This window comes from Theropithecus gelada, chromosome 3 (assembly GCF_003255815.1).
Source record: "Theropithecus gelada isolate Dixy chromosome 3, Tgel_1.0, whole genome shotgun sequence".
NCBI classification, from domain to species: Eukaryota; Metazoa; Chordata; class Mammalia; order Primates; family Cercopithecidae; genus Theropithecus; species Theropithecus gelada.
The window spans coordinates 107,923,197-107,945,848 of record NC_037670.1 but is presented as its reverse complement, the minus strand read 5'-3'; the positions used below and the strand labels follow the sequence as shown (position 1 = coordinate 107,945,848).

At 38.9% G+C, this 22,652-nt stretch overlaps 1 protein-coding gene across 5 annotated transcripts in view; it reads left to right on the top strand.

Annotated features, from left to right (window-relative positions):
- DYNC1I1 (dynein cytoplasmic 1 intermediate chain 1) overlaps window positions 1–22,652 on the top strand; it is a 319,991-nt gene that overhangs the window by 261,842 nt on the left and 35,497 nt on the right. The window lies entirely within an intron of this gene.

Genomic DNA, 22,652 nt, shown 5'->3' with positions numbered 1-22,652 from the left:
CATGCTGAGCTAAAAGTGCCCGGGAGGGGCATTCAAGATCTCATTTCAAGATCTCCATTAGGCAGTTTGATATGTGAGTCGGAAGGAGAGAGAGACCTCCCAGCAGCCTGTATGCACTAGAATAGCAGTGATCTTCACAAGTGAGTGTATTTTTTTTTTTTTTTTTTACACGGTCTCACTCTGTTACCCAGGCTGGAGTGCAGTGGCACTATCTTGGCTCACTGCAGCCTCTGCCTCCCAGGTTCAAGTGTTTCTCCTGCCTCAACCTCCCTAGTAGCTGGGATTCCACAGCACACACCACCACGCCTGGCTAATTTTTGTGTTTTTAGTTGAGATGGGGTTTCGCCATGTTGGCCGGGCCGGTCTCGAACTCCTGACCTCAAATGATGTGCCCGCCTTGGCCTCCCAAAGTGCTGGGATTACAGGCATGAGCCACACACCTGGCCCAGGAGTGGATTTTAAAAGAAACACTAACATGCAATCTGGAGGGAGAGCAATACTTAGGAAATAAACGGGAGAAATTGAACTAGAAAAGGGAGATTAAAGAGTAACCCAGGAAATAGAAGACAAATTAGAATTTTCTTTGCGGCTTCATGGGTATTAATGGAAAAAACCATGTCAAGAGGACAGAATTTGCTTTTAACTATATGAAAAGATAACAACCTTATTTATAAGAGAAATTAAAATTAAAACCAAGTTGAGAAACATATTTTCAACTATCAGATTGACAAAAATCTAAGTTTTGCAACACACTCTGTGATGAGGCCAAAATAAACCAGCTATTCTCATACATTGCCATTGGAAATGCAAAATGGCTCAACACTATGGAAGAGGATTTAGCAGTATCTAAAAATAATACATGTTTGAACAGAACAATTTCCACTTCTGGGAATCTATGCCAAAGATATACTGCAAAAATAAGAAAGAAGACATGTGCAGAAGGACATTCATTGAAAGATTACTTGAATAGCAAAAGAATGAATACAACTCCAAAATATCTATCAATAGAGTGCTGGGTGAATCAAAAGTACGGCACCTCCACCCAAGCGAGTAATATTATTGAGGTATAAGAAAAAATGAAGAAAACTTCTATGTACTATTATGGAGTGGTCCCTAAGATACGTTTTTAAACGAGTAAAGCAAAGTGGAGAGAAGTGCAAATAGTATATTGTATATTATCATTGTTTATAATTATATTAATATATACTTAGAAGTTGAAAGGATAAACACAAAAGTTACTTACAGGAAGACGGGAAGCTAAAAGAAAAAAAAATAGCTAGCTTATTTGAATATACCTTATTTTTACATTTGATTTCGGAACCATGTAAATATTTTATATAGTTATAAAAGAAAATGAAATAAATTTAAAAATTGATTCCTAAAAAATTTAAAATAACATGAATCAACCTTAATGTGGTTCAAATGGGTAGCAAAATTCATTAAAGAATGATTTGAAGTGACTTTAAAACGCTGTATGTTTGGTATACATTCCTAACCGGGATATATTTTAACAATTTTTTTAAACTACCAAAAAAAAAAAAAAAAGATCTAAACTACTTCTAGTACTCATATTGCTGGTTGTCACATTTCTACTGTTATCCTGAGACCTTTGTATTTATGTCATAACATAAGTTAAATTACTATGTTGGTGTCATTGAGAACTGAGATTATCAGCTTGGTTGGAAGGAGATACAGACTCATGCAGTTAAGTAACAATTCTGTAGTAATCCTGAATCTGAATGGGAAGTATAAGAACTCATGGCATGTATTATCTTTCAATATAAAAGAATACATATTCACTGCTCTGACCACAAAAAGATCTAGGAACAGTGATCAGTTCAATAGCTGTGACCTTCCTGATGCCCAGGATGTGCTCCCCAAATACAAGTTCCACTCAAGGAAACCAGGGATCCCAGAAGAAATTACTGATTGTAGGTGTGGAGCAGGAAATGTATAAAATAAACTGAGATTATTTTATTATAACAAGCAAAAATGCTACCAAACACTACAAAGTTTTTGTCAAAGGACTTGGAAGCCAAGTTGAGTAAGCTTCTTTTGGCCCTGACAACATTGATAAGAGTAATAGATTCATGAGTTCATAACAATACTGAAGAAAACAAACAAATAAAAAACCTCATTGGCCACCTATGGAGAATACTAGGTAAACAAACTCACCAGTGAGTAAATGAAAGAATAAAACATTTAGTCTGTCTTTTCTATATGAATTGTATTTCAGGGTTACTATATGAATTGTATTTCATTGATGAGGGGACATTTTCTTTACAGCATTTCAGCTAATATAGGAATAAAAAATGGGCTGGGCACTGTGGCTCACACCTGTAATCCCAGCACTTTGGGAGGAGATCGAGACCATCCTGCCCAACATAGTGAATACTTGTCTCTACTAAAAATACAAAAGTTAGCTGGCCGTGGTGAGGTGTGTCTATAATCTCAGCCACTAGGGAGGCTGAGGCAGGAGAATCACTTGAACCAGGGAGTCAGAGGTTGTAGTGAACCGAGATTGTGCCACTGCACTCCAACCTGGTGACAGAGCAAGAAAGGAAGGAAGGAAGAAAGGAAGGAAGGAAGAAAGGAAGGAAGAAAGGAAAGGAAAGGAAAGGAAAGGAAGGAAGGAAGGAAGGAAGGAAGGAAGGAAGGAAGGAAGGAAGGAAGGAGAGAAAGAAAAGAATTTGAAAATCACCATTTTGCAAATACCATAATCTAGGCAATGATTATTGCTGACAATATGGTAAAAATAGAAACAACCTTTTTCATAATTATGGAAATACACAATACCACCTTTGAAGTAGGCTGACACCCAAAGTTGAATCTGAATCTTATCAATCCTCCAGATCTCTGAATTTAGAAGATACAGATGCAAAATATTAAATAACACCACAGGGATGCAATCAGCCAAACCCAAACTGCTGGCATATCTACAGGACAACTGATTTAGTTTCTGCAACAAAACCAAAATTTTTTCCTCAAGGGCAAATTGGAAGTGGAAACAATGTATTAAAAAAACAGAACAAAACAAAACTTGGGACATTTCAGTGGATCTTAAAATATGGATCTTACATAGATCATGATTCAAACAAGCACCAGGTGAAAAACTTTAGAAGACTACCAGGGAAATGCAAATACTAACTGTATATTTGATGATATTTATGAAGTACTATTTTTAGTAATTTTTTTTTTTAAATGGAGTCTCTTTTGACTCCACTGGAGTGCAGTGGCGCCATCTCGGCTCACTGCAACCTCCACCTTCTGGTTCAAGCAATTCTCCTGCCTTAGCCTCCTGAGTAGCTGGGATTACAGGTGCCTGCCACCACGACTGGCTAATTTTTGTATTTTTAGTGGAGATGGAGTTTCACCATGTTGGTCAGGCTGGTCTCGAACTCCTGACCTCATGATCCGCCTGCCTCGGCCTCCCAAAGTTCTAGGATTACAGGCATGAGCCACCGTGCCCAGCCAATAATTGTTATGATCACTTTAAATGGTGTTACCTTTTAGGGATGCATATCGAAATACAGAAGAAATTATATGATATTAGTGATTTGCTTCAAAATAAGCAGTTGGGAATGGGAGAGCTTGTGAATGTAGGTGACTAACATTGGTCATGATTGCTAATTATTGAAGCTGGATGATTGATATTAGTCTCTCTATGTCTGAATATGTTTAAAATTTTCTCTAATAAAGAACCTTTAAAAGGCAGAAAAAGGAATTAGTAATAATGGCAAATACTTCAGAGAAGAAAAGTCAGGACGGGAATATGTCCATTGTATTTAGCAACTCAGAAGCCACTAGTGTCCATGGCAAAAGCACTGTCTTTGGAGTTTGTTGATGGTAGGACAAAAATTACAATGCATTAAAAAAAGAGTGGAAAGCATTAAAATCAAGATGTTTTCTTTCCTTTTTTTTTTCTTGAGATTATAGAGAGCTCAAGGATGTTGCTGCTGTGGAAGAGCCAGTGAAGGAGAGTAGAAAATCTGTAAGTGTAAGGTAGAGAAAGGGCCATGAAAAGGTTGCCATGAATGAATTCATAGCATGGGCAGGGAAGTGAATTTTAAATCTGAGCAGCAACATCTCTTCTGTTGTAACAGAAGAGCAGGTAAGGATGGGATCATGTGTGTGTCCGTGTGTAGATTTAGTGAAGGAAGGCAGAGCAAACTCTCCTGTGATCGCTATTTTCTTAATGCTGTAGGGGGGTTAAATACTCTGCTGAGTAGGAAGTGAAGCTACTGAAGGGAGCAGATTTCAGCTGATCACAGAGGAGAATAGGAAGAGCTGATTGGGGAATGAAAGATGGACTCTGGTCAGTGTGCTGGGTCCAGTTATGGTCAGAAATCAGAATGTTTTAGCAGCTTCAATCTTCAGGACCAATTTCCTCCAAGAAAGGATAGCAGTGGAAATATGGGCATGAATGAGGGGACTTAGATGGATATGGGGCAGGAGCCTTACCACAGTGCGATGGAGGGAAAATAGAGCAAGGAATTGGGAGATATGGACAAGAAAGTGTCTGATGTTATAGGCTAAGGATGTTAGGCTGGAGCAGAAAGGAAATAAAAACAGACAGGAGAAAGTAAAGGGAGCAAAGGATTGGATGCCCCTATAAGATCAAAGAACAAGGATGAAGGAAGTAATTGAATAAGAGAATTAGTAACATAAGAGATTACTGTTAGAATGTGGGATGTTTTGATTTAGCATTTCACAACAGAAATAGTTCCAAGTGATTTTTTTAAAAAGTCAAGGATGTGGTCATGTGTATAGCTGAAGTCTAGTGAGGGTGGAATTCACTGCAAATGAGGAGGTCACAGAAACAAAAGGTCAAGGTGCTGGTGTACTGTGGGCTTTGGAGCAGGCCAGAAAATAGCTAGACTGGGATGGAAAAGGAAACAGTGATCACAGTACCAAAGTCCTCAGTGAATTAGGAGGAGAGATCAAAAGAAGTAGAGAATGGTACAGCCAGATGGCCTGAGCTTAAAAGAAATAGGACTTTTTACTGGAGGACTAAGGAGCAGTAAAATAGCCCTGGAGAGCAAGTGAGAAGCTGACCCTCTCACTATCTTGAGATAGAATACATGATAATGAACAGCTTCTACCTGAGGAGATGGCAGAAGAGGTGGTGAGGTTAGGGCAGAGCTAGGATTCCATTGAGGCAGGCAGGAGAGGTAGCGTCCCATGAGAAGGCTGAGGATGGAGGCAAAGGCATGTATCATGGAATAAGAGATGTGGGGCAGGGGAGTTGTAGAAACATCAGGAAAGGAGAGTGCAGTGAGTGATTTGTTCAGGTGAAATAAGTGCTAATAGAGATTTCTAGAAAATGCTCTGAGATCCCAGTGGGAATGGGAAGGGGAGATGGAATAAAAGGGGCCAAGGATTCAGAAGAGGATGCTAATCGTTGCATATTCTAGCATAATGAGGTTAGCATGAAGGAAGAGGGAATTAAAACACATTACATTGCCCTCCCTTTACTCCCACAGCACCCCCTGCCACACCAAGTTTCATCATTAACCACTGTCAGGGAAGGCCACATTGGAGCAGAAACTTTGTCGGAGTGGTTTACCTGGCAATCACAGAACCAGGCTGCATTCCAGGCAGCTGAGTCAACAAATGTCCAAGCAGCCATTTTCATCCAAATGACTGGAAGGTTGGGATCCATTTAAGGAATGAGGCTGGAAAGATAGGTCTATACTTGATTGTGTTGATTTATTTTTATTTTCTAGGTGATGGCAAGTCATTTTAGGGGGGAATTAATCAAAATTTGATTTTAAGGAGTTTGCTTTGGAATACTATGGAAGATGAATTTGTATGGGGAGCCAAGATCAACATTTATCGAGGTTATACTGTGTACTAGGCATTGTGCTAAATATTTGAAATACATTAGTTCCTTAAATGCTCACAATAAACCTGTGAGTAGATATTAGTATCGCATTTTATGTAAGAGGAAATAGGCACAAGAGAGCTTAAATAACTTGCCTGATGTGCTTAGTGAATAACTGGGGAAACTGGAATTCAAATTCAGATTTGAGTGACCCCAAAGACTGTGTTCTTTTCCATACCATTGTGTTAAGCCTGGAGACAAGAAGCCAGTTGTAAGTCTAGTTTGGTCAACGAGGTGAGAGCCAGAATTTAGGGAGTGAGCTTGTGGAGGGGAACACCAATCTGAGAAATAAAATCAATCAGATGCAGTGACCAGCAGACCTGATTTGAGAGGGCAGTCAGTGATGATTCTGATATTTCTGCCGTTAGCATCTGAGTGAAGAATGGTGGTGCCAGTGACTGAGACAGGACATACAAGGGGAGGAGTGGGCTTGGGTTAGAGGTAGGAAATCAGCGGTCTGGGCATGCTTAGACTGAGGTGTCTGGAAATTCCCACAAGGTAATTGAAGATGCTTGTCTTAGTCCATTCAGGGTTCTATAACAAAACACCTTAGAGTGGGTAACTTATAAACAACAGTCTTTATTGCTCACAGTTCTGGAGGCTGGTATGTCCAAGATCAAGGTGCCAGTAGATTTGGTGTCTGGTGAGTGCTCGCTGCCTCATAGATGGTGCTTTCTTCTTGCATCCTCACATGGAAGAAGGGGCAAACAGGCTCCTTCAAGCCGCTTTATAAGGATACTAATCCCATTCATGAGGGTGGAGCCCTCATGACTAATCATCTCCTGAAGTTCCCACCTTTTAATACTATCACAGTGGGGATCAAATTTCAACATAGGAATTTTGGAGGGACACAGATATTCAGTTGACAGCAATACTGAGGCTCAGGGGCAAAGGATGAGTTAGAAATATAGATATGACAGTGATCAGTTGTTTATTCCAAAGGTGAAAAGTATAATAGAACATACATTGAAGAGGCTATGAATGCAATCTTGGAGCTGCTAATGCTTCAGGTGCTGAGGCGTGAGAACAGGATGCTCGTTAAAGAATGTGATAAAGGCTGTTAAACACCAGAGATATCAAGAAATATACAGATGGCAAGGCAAGAAGAGGGTCACGTGGACCTCAGTGAGAACAATTTTAGTGGAGCACTAGAGACAGATTGTGAGTGGTTGCGGAGTGAAAAGGGAAGACAGTAGACACAGAAAATATAGACTAGTCTTTCAGACATGAGGCGGTGAACATAAGGAGATGGAGAGGCGACTGGCAGGGAAAGCCAGGCCAAGAAAGGATTTTATTATTATACTCTCTGAGAGACCTGAGTGTATTTGCGGCCTGAAGAGGAGCCAATGGAAGGTGTATGGTTTTAAAAAATGGAGGAACAGAATTCACCACTATATAATTCATCCATGTAACAAAAAGCGACTTGTACTCCAAAAGCTATTGGAATAAAAATTAAATTAAAAGAAAAAAACAGAGGAAGATGATTTCAAGTGACCATGTCAGGTTTAGGATAGGGAGAAGAGGCAGAATATTGGTGAGACTAAAAAAAGGCTTACAGGCAGGTTTAGCTACATGGAAGTGGAGGGGAAAGGAGGAAAGAAGAGAAGGTCCCCCATTTCTTCGGTGGAGTCAGAGGCAGTTATCTGTTAACGGTGATGGGAACTGGGACGTGGTAGGGAGAGGAAGGAGGATTAGACCAGGCCCTATAAGAGATGGGACAGGGCCCTGACTACAGAGGATATCTGAACTGCATAGATTTGAAAAACAGCTAGGGCTGAATATCACAGATGTATTTCATAGGTGATATCTAATTTAAATTTTACGAGGTGATAAGAAGAGTGCCAGGAATTGTGTAAAATTGCCATTGTTGAGTCTCTTACAGGAATCTCCTGAATCTGACATTCAAAGCTCTCCACAGTGTGTCCCCACCATTACTAGAGCAGGTGAACAGATCCAGGTTTGGGAGATGCACCACTTCTTTACAATTCTTCTAAGCCAGTGTTCTCAAAATGTGGCCCCAGATCAGCAGCAACAGCATTACCTGGGGCTTATGAGAGATGCAAACTCTCTGGGCCCCACCCCAGACCTTCTATGTCAAAAACTCTGGGGATGGGGGCCAACAATCTGTGTTTTAGAAGCCTTCCAGGTAATCCAGACATTGCTAAAATATAAAGAGCCATGCCCTAAACCTCGTAAAGTTCTGTTTCACACTTCCCATCCTACAGAGCTGGTGGGCAGTTCAGTTGTGTTGAGGGATCCCTCCTTTCTCCCAGGGTTGTATTAGAGAACTGGGGATCTAGTTTAGGGTTCAGACAGGAGAACAAAAGCTATTGTCCCACCTCCAACTAGGTTTCCTCATATAATGAATATGCTACATGTTCTGGACAGAGGTTTGTACTGTGAATGTATTTGAAACCCCAAATTAATTGTAACCCTTTATGGTGTTCTAGACAGTTATGCTTGAAACCCTTGACAATATGGGCTAGTGGTTTTCTCCTCTTCTTAATCTCAATGAGCATAAAATTTAAAGGAAGCAGTCACATCTCTTAAAATTACTAATCACAGGCCGGGTGCGGTGGCTCACGCCTGTAATCCCAGCACTTTGGGAGGCCGAGACGGGCAGATCACGAGGTCAGGAGATCGAAACCATCATGGCTAACACGGTGAAACCCCATCTCTAATAAAAATACAAAAATTAGCCGGGCATGGTGGCGGGCGCCTGTAGTCCCAGCTACTCGGGAGGCTGAGGCAGGAGAATGGCATGAACCTGGGAGGCGGAGCTTGCAGTGAGCCGAGTTCTTGCCAGTACACTCCAGCCTGGGTGACAGAGCGAGACTCCGTCTCAAAAAAAAAAAAAAAAAAAATATATATATATATATATATATATATAAAAAACTAATCACATTTTGCAGGACTGTGGCTGAAAATAACCTTTATCTTAATAAAAGAGGCAAAGTAAAAAAAATGCTGTCTTGAAAATATTGGAAATTGAGTTTCTTGGCCTTTTTCCATCTTACTGACAATGAGAATTTTCACAGAAATGTAGCAGGGACAAAGATGTGAGATGGGTAATTATTTTAGTCCCTTCTGACAATAATAGTTACCTTTGTAATCTTTACTTTAAACTTATTGGATAACTTGGAGTCATTTTATCATTTAAACAAGGCAAAGAAGTTTGTAATAGTCTTAATAGGATTAGTAATAGCCTCACACTTCACCTTGTAAATTAAATAACATAAGGAAAAATCCTCCAAATCATAGAAAGATGTGGTGCTAAGAAACAACACTATGAAATAGTATGAAATCAAATTTTTTAAAAGGCTGCAATGTAATAATTTGTTGATAAAATATAGTATAGTGGTGGGGCGCAGTGGCTCACACCTATAATTCCAGCACTTTGGGAGGCTGAGGCGGGCAGATCACCTGAGCTCAGGAGTCTGAGACCAGCCTGATCAACATCGTGAAACCCCGTCTCTACTAAAAATACAAAAAATTAGCTGAGCGTGGTGGCTCATGCCTGTAGTTTCAGCTACTAGGGAGGCTGAGGCAGGAGGATTGCTTGAACCTGGAAGGCACAGGTTGCAGTGAGCTGCTGCACTCCAGCATGGGTGACAGAGAGAGGCTACGTCCCAAAATAATAATAATAATAATAATAAGCTCAAAAAGATAACCAAAAAAAGATCAAAAGCAAACAACCCGACAGCAAGAAGATTTGGAAACAGAAATATGCATTTTGTACACTCTACTGCCCAAGAATTCACATGTCTAACACAATAATAAAATATTTAAAAAGAAATTCTGTATTCCAGGGGTAATGTCAGAATTAGCACAGTGAGCAAAATGACTCTCACCCTGAAGCGTATAGAAAAGTCCATATGAATTCACTTTGCGTAGCTAAATGATTGCTAGAGAGACAATAACATTTCACATCCTGAAAGAGAGAAGTGATGATTTTAAAGTTCCAAATTTAAAATGAAACTTCTCTGCATAGGATCTTAGAAATATTGCAGTTAAATGAAAAAAGCATATTTAGAGAAAATGTAATCATTGTCAATTCTCTTTGTGATTTGAATAGTTAATATTTCCATTTATTTTATGTGGTTTTATTTAAACTTTCCTTGAAGATTGAACAGGTTGAGTTTTTGAAGTGGTACCGGCTAAAGGACAAACATGATATTGCATATTTTGGGGATGTTAAGGTCCTAAACAATACCCTTTCCCATCCTATTTATCTTGTGCCTTTTTCTACCAAACTGCAGTTTCACCCTCTACAGCCTGTATTTATCCCCATGATTGCCACTAGAACTGCTTCTTCAAAAGCTGCCCTGACCTGCTTTCTTGCCTGTTCCAGGGGTCATTTTGCCATTTTCATTTTCTTTGATGACTTTGCTACTTTAATAATGTTGATTAGTCCCTTGGAACATCCTTTTTTCAATGAGGCTGCTTTTAGAGTAAAGTAAAAAAAAAAACACTACATATTTTAGTCTACCCTTTGTGATCCTTTAAAAAATGTATTAAAAATGCATTGCCTGAATTAATTCTGTTGAGTACCAACTCTTACCTTTTACTGTATCTTAGCACATTAAATTTCCCATCCATCAAAACATGCTGGAGCTGATGCTCAGAAATAAAGTATGTACTCTTGGCTGGATTGAGACATTCATTATTCCACTCAGCTTGTCTGTTTGCTGAGGTTTTGGATAATTTTTTTTTCCTGTGCTGCAGTTTAGTTTAGTGGCTAGACAAGTTCTGAGTCTTTGGATTTTTTTATCAATGCATCCAGTTTGGAAAGTTTCAGTGGATTCCAATTAAATGTTGGGTTAATATTTATTTTGGTCCTGGTACAACTTCAGATGGATTTAGGTTCACGATACTGTTTATGTATTTGCCAGGTCAGTCCCTTTCTTTAGACTTCAACGGGCTTATGTTTCTTCTATTTGTATTGAATATATCCTCTAAATCCTTTCTGCTCTCGACTTTTGGGTCTTAAAATTCAATTCCTTTATATCAACTGATCAGGTATATGGCCTAACTTAACCCATGTGTTTGTATCTGGTGTGGATTTTGGACACCACCCTGGGGTGCTGTCATCCAAGAACCTTTCATGATACACATTTGATTGATGGAAATGACTGACTTCCCCCGAATATATCTTGATATTTTAGACATTGTATAATCTTTCCTAGCAGTTAACATGCATCTCAGTCCTCTAATCTTTTAACAGTGACTGCTCTGAGAATAAAATTTTCTAAGTGACTGGAGAATTATGTCTTTGCACAAATTAGAAAGATAATCTTCAATTTTCAAGCAACTACTGTGAGATCAATAAATATCACCTATTTCACTTTTACATCCTCTGCCGGGGTTAAAATATAAGATGGCTGTCTTAGCTGATTGTTTTCCCTGTTAGCTACTAGAAAAGGACGATAATTTGAATTTTATGAATAAAAAAGACAAGAAACAATTTTTCCTAAGGAAAAACATTAGTTATTACTTTTCAAATATCTTCATTAAAATGATTATGTATTACAATAAATGTTAAGTATGGGTATATTATAAATAATACAATGATTAAAAAAACACTTTTATCTCTTGAATCACAGTGAGTATGAAACTGGGATAGAATTGCCATCCTTTCCCTGTAAGACTATGAGCTCCTTGAGAGTAAGTCCCTGTGTTTTTTGTCTGCCATTAACTGGCATAGTGCTTGGGACCTGGTAGGCACTGAGTAAATCACTGAGTTAATACATGAATAAATAAATGCCGGTTTTTAAAAAGACGTACATTGAAAGTATACTATAGCAAATATTTAGTTAGCAGTGGTTTTGAGCAGTAAAATTCATAGCCATAATTTAGAAATATAATAATTAGAAAACTGAGGTTAAGCTTTAAAAATCCTACTAGGAAATATTTAAGAAACTATAATATTGAAAAAAGAAAGCAGAAGTTTGAAGGAGATTTAGTTAGGTAAAGGGAGAAAGGAAAGGGCATTCAAGCAGAATGAACAGAGTATGCAAAAACACAGACACATGAGATAGTTGGTACTCTCTAGCTGTGTGAACTTAGAAAAGTTTCTTAACCTCTCTGTGCTGCAGTTTAGTCATCTCTGAAATGGGGATTAAAATACCTCCTATTTCATAAAGTTCTTGTGAAGATTAAATGAGTGAATAGTTGTAAAGATGTTAAACCATGCTAAGCATAGAGTAAGAATATTAAAGAAGTAGCAATAATAATAATTACTATTATTACTGTTAAATATCATGGTAATTGTTGCTGTTATTTTGATGCTAAAATGCTTTAGTGAGACTGGAGCAGTGGGTACAAGGTGACTGGAAGAGAATAATGAAAGGACAGCTCTGGGGACAAAATGGGATCAGATGACAAAAGACGAAAAGGCAGCCTTGTGATGCCATGCGATGGGTGTAGACTTTCTTCTGAAGATGACAAAGGTGATAGCTTATGTGAAAGTAGGGCCACATCACCTCTTGCCTGATGTCATGTAGAGTGAAGGTGGGCAGGAAGGACATCTCACCTTCCCCTCAGTATTTTGAACAGCAGTGATAGTGTAATGTTCTACCTCTGATGACTACTCTATCAAATTACCAGCAGTATTTGTGTTCCAGAGGAGCCCCTGGATACATCCCATGCATTCCCTCCTATCTCCACAGTAGTTGCTTGGATTATGAATGCACACTCTCACAATTCCACCTCATAAAATGACAGCAACTTGATTGACCGGAGTATTAACTTTTGCAATCCTTCACGAGACTGCCCTTCCCAGTTCACTACATCTAAGTTTTCAGACGAAGTCCAATTATGATTACAGTAGTCATAATAATAATTGTAGCTGCATTTAACTGAATAATCACATGTGACTGGCATTATGCCACTGATGTCACATAATTTTAAGTGTATTTCTGTAAATACACTGCCACACGACCTCATCTGGAATGGATCACTGCAGAATTATCTCATCTGGCCTTTCTGCTAGCTTTATGTTTAGTGGCTTCTATACTTTATCTTCAGTTTGGCTTTTCTTTTTATCAACTTATAATTGTTTTTAAATTTGGAGGCAAAATATATATTCCCTTCCTCATGCTTCTTGGCTCCAACAAACTCCTGTCACTAGTACTTCTAATCCTCACCCAAAACCCCATTAGTCTTTTCACACCTGCTCTCCGAAGCCCTGACTTCTCAAAAGGAATTTGAATGTGGCAAGACAAAAAGACAGAGGTGCTTTCATTTGTCTTAGATCTAAGAAAAGTATATGTAGGCATATCTTAGTATATTTGAATATTTCTTTTATGATATCTATGTATTTCTTTACCTTGTTTCACAATTTAGTGCATACTTACACTTTTTTAAGAATAGGATATTCCTTTGTTCATCTTTATCCTGTGTCTAACTATGTTAGTTTGCTAGTATTACACACAATGTGGAATGAGTAGAATTTGCCCATTAGAAGTAATTACTACTTTATCAACATGGGACAAAAAATATTGGAAGATTATTCTCATTCTTCTGGTACTTTGTAAAGAATAGATATAATAAGCATTTTGTAGTGGAAAAATAAATATAATTAATTCTCGAAGGCTTTTCTTTTTTATTATACTTCTGGGATACCTGTTCTGGGATACATGTGCAGAACGTGCAGGTTTGTTACATAGATGCCATAGGTTTGTTATATACACATGCCGTGGTGGTTTGCTGCACCCATCAGCCCGTCATCTACATTAGATATTTCTCCTAATGCTATCCCTCCCCTAGACCCTCACCCTGCGACAGACCCTGGGGTGTGATGTTCCCCTCTCTGTGTCCATATGTTCTCATTGTTTAGCTTCCACTTATGAGTGAGAACATGCAGTGTTTGGTTTTCTGTTCCTATGTTAGTGTGCTGAGAATGATAGTTTCCAGCTTCATCTATGTCCCTGCAAAGGAAATGAACTCATCCTGTTTTATGGCTGCATAGTATTCCATGGTGTATATGTGCCACTTTTTCTTTATACAGTCTATCGTTGATGGACATTTGGGTCGGTTCCAAGTCTTTGCTATTGTAAATAGTGCTGCAATAAACATATGTGTACATGTGTCTTATAGTAGAATGATTTATAATCCTTTGGGTATATACCCAGTAATGGGATCGCTGGGTCAAATGGTATTTCTGGTTCTAGATCCTTGAGGAATCGCCACACTGTCTTCCACAATGGTTGAACTAATTTACACTCCCACCAACAGTGTAAAAGCGTTCCTATTTCTCCACATCCTCTCCAGCATCTGTTGTTTCCTGACTTTAATGATCTCCATTCTGACTGGCTTGAGATGGTATCTCATTGTGGTTTTGATTTGCATTTCTCTAATGACCAGTGATGATGAGCTTTTTTTCATGTTTGTTGGGCGCATAAATGTCTTCTTTTGAGACGTGTCTGTTTATATCCTTTGCCTACTTTTTGATGGGGTTGTTTTTTTCTTGTAAATTTGTTTAAGAGCCTTGTAGATTCTGGATATTAGCCCTTTGCTAGATGGATTGATTACAAAAATTTTCTCACATTCTGTAGGTTGCCTCTTCACTCTGACGATAGTTTCTTTTGCTGTGCAGAAGCTCTTTAGTTTCATTAGATCTCATTTGTCAATTTTGGCTTTTGTTGCCATTGCTTTTGGTGTTTTAGTCATGAATTCTTTGCCCATGCCTATGTCCTGAATGGTATTGCCTCGGTTTTCTTCTAGGGTTTTTATGGTTTTAGATCTCATGTTTAAATCTTTACCATCTTGAGTTAATTTTTGTATACATTGTAAGGAAAGGGTCCAGTTTCAGTTTTCTGCATATGGCTAGCTAGTTTTCCCAACGCCAGTTATTAAATATGGGCCCAGGGAGGGGAACATCACACACCGGGGTCTGTCGGGGGCTTGGGGATTAGACGAGGGAGAGCATTAGGAGAAATACCTAATGTAGATGGTGGGTTGGTGGGTGCAGCAAACCACCATGGCACATGTATACCTATGTAACAAACCTGCATGTTCTGCACATGTATCCCAGAATTTAGAGTATAATAAAAAAGAATAGTTTTCAAAAAATAATTATATTTATTTTTCCACTACAAAATTCTTATTGTATTTATTCTTTACAAAGTACCAGAAGAATGAGAATAATCTTCCAATATGTTTTGTCCCATGTTGATAATAAAGTAGTAATTACTTCTAATGGGAAAATCCTACTCATTCCATATTGTGTGTAATACTAGCAAACTAATATATTTAGACACAGGATAAAGATGAACAAAGCAATATCCTATTCCAAAAAAAAAAAAATTGTAAGTATGCACTAAATTGTGAAACAAGGTAATGAAATACATAGATGTATAATATTGAAATATACTAAGAAAAAAACTCTTCTTTTTCTTTCCAGAGTGAAGTAACTGGCCCTCCCATAAATTCTAGGGAACCAGGCCTCAGTGTTTATTACTGGAAATGCACCAGCTTTGTGGAAGTTTCTGGAAAGGAATGTTGTGGAATTGGCGATTGAGTGAAATAGCTTTCTCTCCTGTCCCCTGGTTCACTGACTTGAACTAAGCCCAAGGCAAAAGTAAGAGGAGGTCTCTTATAATCTGTCAACTTCCTTCTCACTTAGGACCTTCCTTAAGGATTAAAAACTTAACTTTTAAACCAGAGTTCCCCTTTACCTCTCTGCCAGACCCAACTACATTAAGGGATTTGACGGGTCACCAATCCAGGAGGGTTATGCATGAGACACTTGGCTTCTACCCACCTATGGAATTTAATTTATGCCTGGTTGGTTTGACTTTTTTTTCCCTCAATCACCCTTCTTTAACAAAGGCCAGTCAATGAGCTGAGTTTTGCTGTCTTCTGCTATTAGGACCATTTTCTTAAGATAGCAATCCACAGACCATCACAATGAAGTGTGTTTGTGTCTATGAGTGTGTGCCTATGTGTGATATTCTTTCTTTTTTTTCTCTCACAATATTTTATGTTTATCTTGATCTGTAATAAATTAAAGTGGTCATGCTTTTCTCTAAGGATGACCTCCTCCAGCTCCAACCAAGAAAGTCTATTTATTGGGAAAATAGTTCTTAGCAGAGAAAGACTATATCTTCTTTATCAAGTTTGTGACAAAATTATTACCAGTTTCTCTGAGGTAGGTCTCTCCCCATACTCATTCTTCCTACATAATCCTCTTAGATAATCTACCCAAAATATACTTTTCATTATGCCATTTCCTTATACTACAACATACAGTAGTGTGTATTCTATGGAACTGTAACAGGCATTTCTCAAGGGCAGGAATTCTATGATTTACTCTCTCTGTATATATTATATATTATATGCATATCCCATATGCATATAGTATATTTACTATATATAGTGTGTGTATGTGTGTATGTGTATATATATACACACATATATATATGCAGAAAGTTAAAGTCAACAAGCATCTTTAGTAGGGAGGTCTTTTTAAATTTATTCTTCACGAATGAGCTGCATATATGGCATGTGAAGATTATCAGAGTGACCTAAATGCAGCATACTGAAAGGACAGTAGTCCTGAAAAACATAACTCTGGAAACTAACTGATAATTGCATTGCTTGCTTTCTTAATCATTTCAAACACCTCCACCTGCATTTCATGGTTCTTCACACTTTTAGACAGGTGTCTAACCATTGGTCTCATAAACTAGACACATAAAGGTCCAGGGGCAGCTGAAGTTACTGGAGAAGTGTGTGGTGCTCCTGGGTGTAGGAACTCCAGGGAAAATTAAAGAAATTGTTAAACAAGGTGTCCTTAACTTGAACCCCTTAAAGTTTCTGAGTTTTAACTGGAACTGGAGAGATCAGAAGTTGAGGAGTATGAGGAAAGTATTTGAACTTCTGGAAACAGGTGTGCTCAGTCTCTGAGAGTCAGAATCCTTGAAACTGGGCCTTTTCTAAGTCTGCGTTCTAATGAAGATTCCAGTTTTCACAGTAGAAGTTAAAGAAAAAAATGTCTAGAAAGGAGTGATTTAGAGATCCTCCTAGGCCTATATTTTTCACATCTTATATTAATTGTAATTGGGTCAGTTAGAATTTGGTCTATTAAATAAAATGGTTTAATATTTTGAACTGTCCACCTATTCTTACATGTCATTTAGTAGTGCACTCAGATGCCTAAATTATCTACCAGGTTTTTTATGGCTCAATAATGCAACACTCCTATAGTCAGAAAACGATTATCATAATTTTAATCAGCACCAGAAAATTTAATACCTAAATGCAATGTAAATATTTTTATTGTATTTATGTGTTAATTGTTTCCCTCTTTTCCACTAAACTATAGCTTCCTAAGGTCAGCGATCATATTTTACATCTATCCTTTACTCTCCATAGCTCTCAGTCAGGGTTCTAAATGATTAATATGTCATTTAGGCTGATTGTCTTATTGATCAATTACATATCAATTAAATTAAGCTACCAGCAGTCATATTTCTGGCAACAGTTATAGGACAGAGTAATCTCTGAGGTTTTATATTTATTGTGAATTTATTTCCATCCTCATTTGGACACCCTAGTGACTGAAACACAACTGACTCCTATGGACCTACAGAAACACCTCAGTCCATTCCTTATTGATGTCTCTGATTACTCCGTTCTCCATTTATCACCTTTTTTTCTTACTCCATTGATCTTTCCTCTTCTGTCCAATCAAATGTACAGTGTTCACATACCAACCAACATGTTATCATTACAAAACATGCAAGAATATCAGTGCAAATGTAATTGACATTCTGCCATGAAGTAAAAGCAAATATTGCCTTCTCTATCCTTCTGGTCAAAAGAATACTAGATTTGTTAGATTGTATCAATTATTTATTCATTAAAGCAGCATTCATGGAGAACGTAATGTGTTTTTAAATTCATGCTTTGTGTTTTTAACTTTGATAAGAATAGAAACGTGACAAGATCTCTGGTGCCAACAGGTTCATAGCCTACATCTTACTACTAAAACTTGTATCAATAGAACTCCTTTTAAAAGAAATGTTTTTGGCCACCTTTAGTATTGCCTGAAGTTAGTTTCATTATAATGTAACTTAAATACATCTAGACAAAGAACAAGTTATACATTCCTTATACTTATTCATTCAATACATGACCATTTATTGAGAGCTTACTATAGTTCAGGTACTGGGAATATCACAGTGACAAGGGCAGATAAAACCCTCCTGACTTCACAAACTGTTTATTCTGGTGGGAAGAAACAGTGTGGAAACCAAAGAAACAAATATAGTTAATTCTCTTTTTTCACCCAAGCTGGGGTGCAGCAGTGTGATCTCAGCTCACTGCAACCTCCGCCTCCTGGGTTCAAGCGATTCTCCTGCCTCAGCGTACCGAAGCAGGAGGTTACAGGCATGTGCTACCATGCCTGGCTAAATTTTTTTTTTTTTTTTTTAAATGGAGACAGGGTTTCACCATGTTGGCCAGGCTGGTCTGGAACCCCTGACCTCAGGTGATCCACCCACCTTGGCCTCTCAAAGTGCTAGGATTACAGGGGTAAGCCACCACACACGGCCAGTTAATTCTTGTTATATACAACAGTTGTATTCTATAAAGTTGCCACAAACGCTAAATTGACAAATACTAAATGAACCATTGCTTCTGAGGGAGATACTGGATTTGGTTCCTATGAGCTTCTGGTTACAACATTTTCATCAACCTATGAATACATGATCTTCTTGGATGTGTGATTCTGTTGAAAGACACTTGATTTAATATGTATTGTTGGTTCATTGACATTGGGATCCTTAGCCAGTAGCTCATGCCTGAAGGAAGCTTGTTTAACACATGTATTTTTCCAGTAGGGCACATCACAGCCTTCTGGCACATAGGAACACTAGACAGCACTTCAGCACTATGCTTGGGGCCATTCTAAACAGCGAAATCGGAAAAAAAAAAATGCAAAAACCATGGCACCAAATAGACTACAACAACAACATATTGTAAGACTATTGTTTACAATATGAGAGCTGAAACAAGAAAGGAGTGTAGTCTTATTCTGTCTCAGCTGGGAACAGGTATATCAGGGGACTCAAATTTTTTGCCACTCTTTGCTTATTCTTGAAGGATCTAGGAATATTTATTTTGGGGTTACAAATAAATTTCAGAAAGTAGGAGAATTTGCAACCATGGAATCCATGAAAAATGAGGAATGATTGCGTATAATAAATATCGGATAGTAATGAATGCTGCCAAAAAAATGAAACAGATCTGGAGACTGATGGGGATTTGGGAGAACTATTTGAAGTGGGTGACTAGGACAGTCTGCCCTGAGGAGGGGACACTTTCATAGATATGAATCTTGAAAAGTAGTTAGCCCTGTGAAGGTGGAGGACAGAGGGAGCAGGTGTGAAAGTCTGTGAATCAGGAGCAAGCTTGACTTGGCTTGTGTGAGAAACAGGACAGAGGTCTTCATGCTTGCAACAACAACAACAAAAAACTGAACCGACAGAAGATGAGCTTGGAAAGCTGATCGGGGTGAGATAATGTGTGGTCTTTTTGGTCTACTAAGTGGTTTAGACTCTGTTCTAAAGGGCAATGAGAAGCCACTGAGGGGTTTAAAATATATTTGAGCTATAGCTTATTAGATAATTTTACAGCCCTCCCCCAAAGTTTACAAATCAAATTTACCCCCAAACAATACCATGTAAATGAATCACATTAACTTAATGTGACAAGTGATGCTTCACTGAAACTAAAGTGCTGTTCACAGTGTGACTATCGGGCTGACTTCCCTGGTGCAGGTTCTTCCCAGTTCAGCGGCCTTCGTGACCCTGTGTGGGTGATGGCTCCAAGAACCACCCTCCTGTGGCACAAATCCATCATTACATATTCATGATTCCTGGGTGTAGTCTCTTCCCCCAAGTCTGTCATGACTAGCAAAGACACTCCAGCAGGCCTGGAGTCCTACATACATGGTTATAAGGCAGCAGGAAGCAGGCGATCCCTAGCATGGTTTTTTGACTCTCACCTAAAGAAAAACATAAAATGAATGTTTCCATTAGAGAACTCATAGATACCCCACGATCCCTCAAGAAGGAAACCCACATCCCTGCAAATTGTTTGAAAACCTTGCTCTCACAGAGGATTATTAGGGCAGTGAAAGTATTCTGTATGATGCTGTAATGGTGGATACGTGTCATGATAAATATGTCCAAACCCATAGAATGTACCATACCAAGTGTGAACGCTGATGTGAACTATGGAGTCTGGATGACAATGATGTGTCAGTGTGGATCCATCAGCTGTAACAAATGCACCTCTCTGGTAGGAGATATTTACAATGGGGGAGGCTGTGCATGTGTGGGGGAAGGGAGTATATGGGAAATCTCTGTATACTTTCTATTTAATTTTGCTGCGAACCTAAAACTGCTCTTAAAAATGAAGTCTAAAAAAAAAAAAAAAAAAAAAAAAAAACCCTTGCTGTACATGCAAAACTAAATGACACTTCAGTAATGAAGGAAGAATATATTTAAAAACTATAACACCATAAGACAGACACCAAGGCAGCCGCAAAATGGAACACCGGAAAAGAAGTCAGAAAACAATGGCTGAGGCCTGGAGAAAAGGAGACATCCCTGTGTGTTCTGTCAGTGTTTGAGAGGGGATTGTGGGGTGAGGGAGGACTTTATCTGGATGGCGAGATCAGACCCTTTGCGAGGAGAGAGAATAGTACATTCTCTAAGAGCAGAAAGCAGCATGAACAAAGGCTTGGAGACCAGAATGTATTCAGTGTGTGGAGGAGACGGTGAATGCAGCCGACTGGCTGGAGCAGAGGGTTTTAATTAAGGAGCGACGGGGAAAACACACTTGGAACGCCTGGTCCTGCCATTTCAGCACGAATCTGCCCGGTGGGATCAGATGGTGGTATTCATAGCCCTGGACTGTCTTGTTACAGTGCTGGCTGTGGGATCTGTAGCATGGAGGTACTTTCTCAATGTAGCTATTTGTACTGAGCCTGTCACTAGCTCGGTGAGAGGTGGAAATTACTTGACAGTCTCTCCGGGCTCTCACCCATCCAAAGCGTGAGAGAGAGTGGGGAGTGTCAGAGTGGGTGGGCGGTGGGGAAAGTGAATTCTTAAGAACTAGAGCTTTCAGTGAAGGAGAATAAAGGGCATGAGGAGGCTTACCCAGAGTTGGGCGGCAGTCATGCCAGGCAAGCAGGCCCCCACAGTGGAATCTCTGAACCCTCACACTTCCCAATAGTGAGCCCTTCAGTCCCAGAGTGCTCGATTTGGTATGGAAAAAGTCTCTCTCTCTCTCTCTCACACACACACACACTCCAATTTATCAAAAATCACTTTGGAATTTTAAATCTCAGCTGATGACCTTTCTCAGAATAAAAAAGTCGCATTTTCGTTCTATGGGTTCCCTATTAAATTGCAAATGTAGACTATTTGGCATGTGCAGTTCACCCATTTAAACCCATTTGACTTTGTAAGGCGGGGCGATAACATTTTGGATTTCATTTTTGTTTGTCCTATAAGAGTCTTGAGCTTTAGCCAAAAACCCAGGCCTTGGATGAGTGTGCTTTAGACCTCACTTTTTGTCACGAAGCCAAGTGGACTTGGGAGAGAGGGTGGAGCGGTCTGTTGAGACATGATTTTTAGTTTTGCCCTTCGCCTCTGGAGCCAGGGCCCTGGCCCACGTCCAGCCGCACAAAGAGATGATGGTATTTTCTAGGTAATTTTAAGGAGCACAAACCTAAAGTAAAGTCAGGTGGTTTCAAGTCTGCACTGAATTTTTCATGTTAAGGATTTATCATGATTTGGGTTTTCAGCAGAGCTGTATTTTAAATGATGAAGGGAGCTGTATTCCTGTATTCTTCTGGAGACAGGCATGTTTTGGTTGTTTGCTAATGACCTCTGGTTTTGCTTATGGAGAGTTTTGTTAACAAATGGAAATTTAGCAAAATAGAATATTTTCTTTCTTTTGTTTTTTTTTTCTTTTTTCTTTTGTTTTTTTTTCCCTAAACAATGGGAACCCTCGCAGTAAACTGTCAAAACCAGGCTATGGATATTGGTTATTGTAGCATCATTAGTACTTTGTAAAGATAAGTTAGTCACTTTGGCAATCACACATATTCTTCTGATCTTCTGTCTTTGCTCTTAAACAGAGCCTTCGCCTTGCTGTTTGATAGATCGTATTGTTAAGAGAAGAGAACTGCAGAAATGTATTCAAAAATTCTTCATAATTTTTCCAACCTCAGGAACCTATTCAACAGTAATTAGCCTTGAAGGCAGCTGATTAAGGACACCCCAGTAGGGGGCTGCTCTTGAGTTTAAAGGTTAACACCAAGCTCTGTGTGAGAGAGTTTCAGCTTTAGGACTCCGGTCAAGTTCTGCCCACCCTAGCCTGCTTGCTTGCCTTGTCTTTTCGTACTCTCTCTCCCAACTCACTCCCCATCTCACCCTGTAGCCACCATTTCTAAAATAAAAAGAAGTCTGCAGAGGGTGACAAAATTAAACCAAATGAAACTTTAAACTCCAATGCAGAAGACTTCTGTCTCAGGAAAAAGTAGCTGTCTTCAAGGCAAAACTGACTGACTGGATTGAACTGAATTATAATTTCTGGTTCAAGCTGAGTTGTGTCCCTGGAGTGGTTTGACCTGTTCGTATTAGCTTTCCACTGTCCATCCATATTTGTCCCGGTGGTATCAAGAACATCACAGAACTATGGGTATGACTCAAAGCTAAGTTGAAAAGAGGCTCTGCTGTCTTCAGAAAGG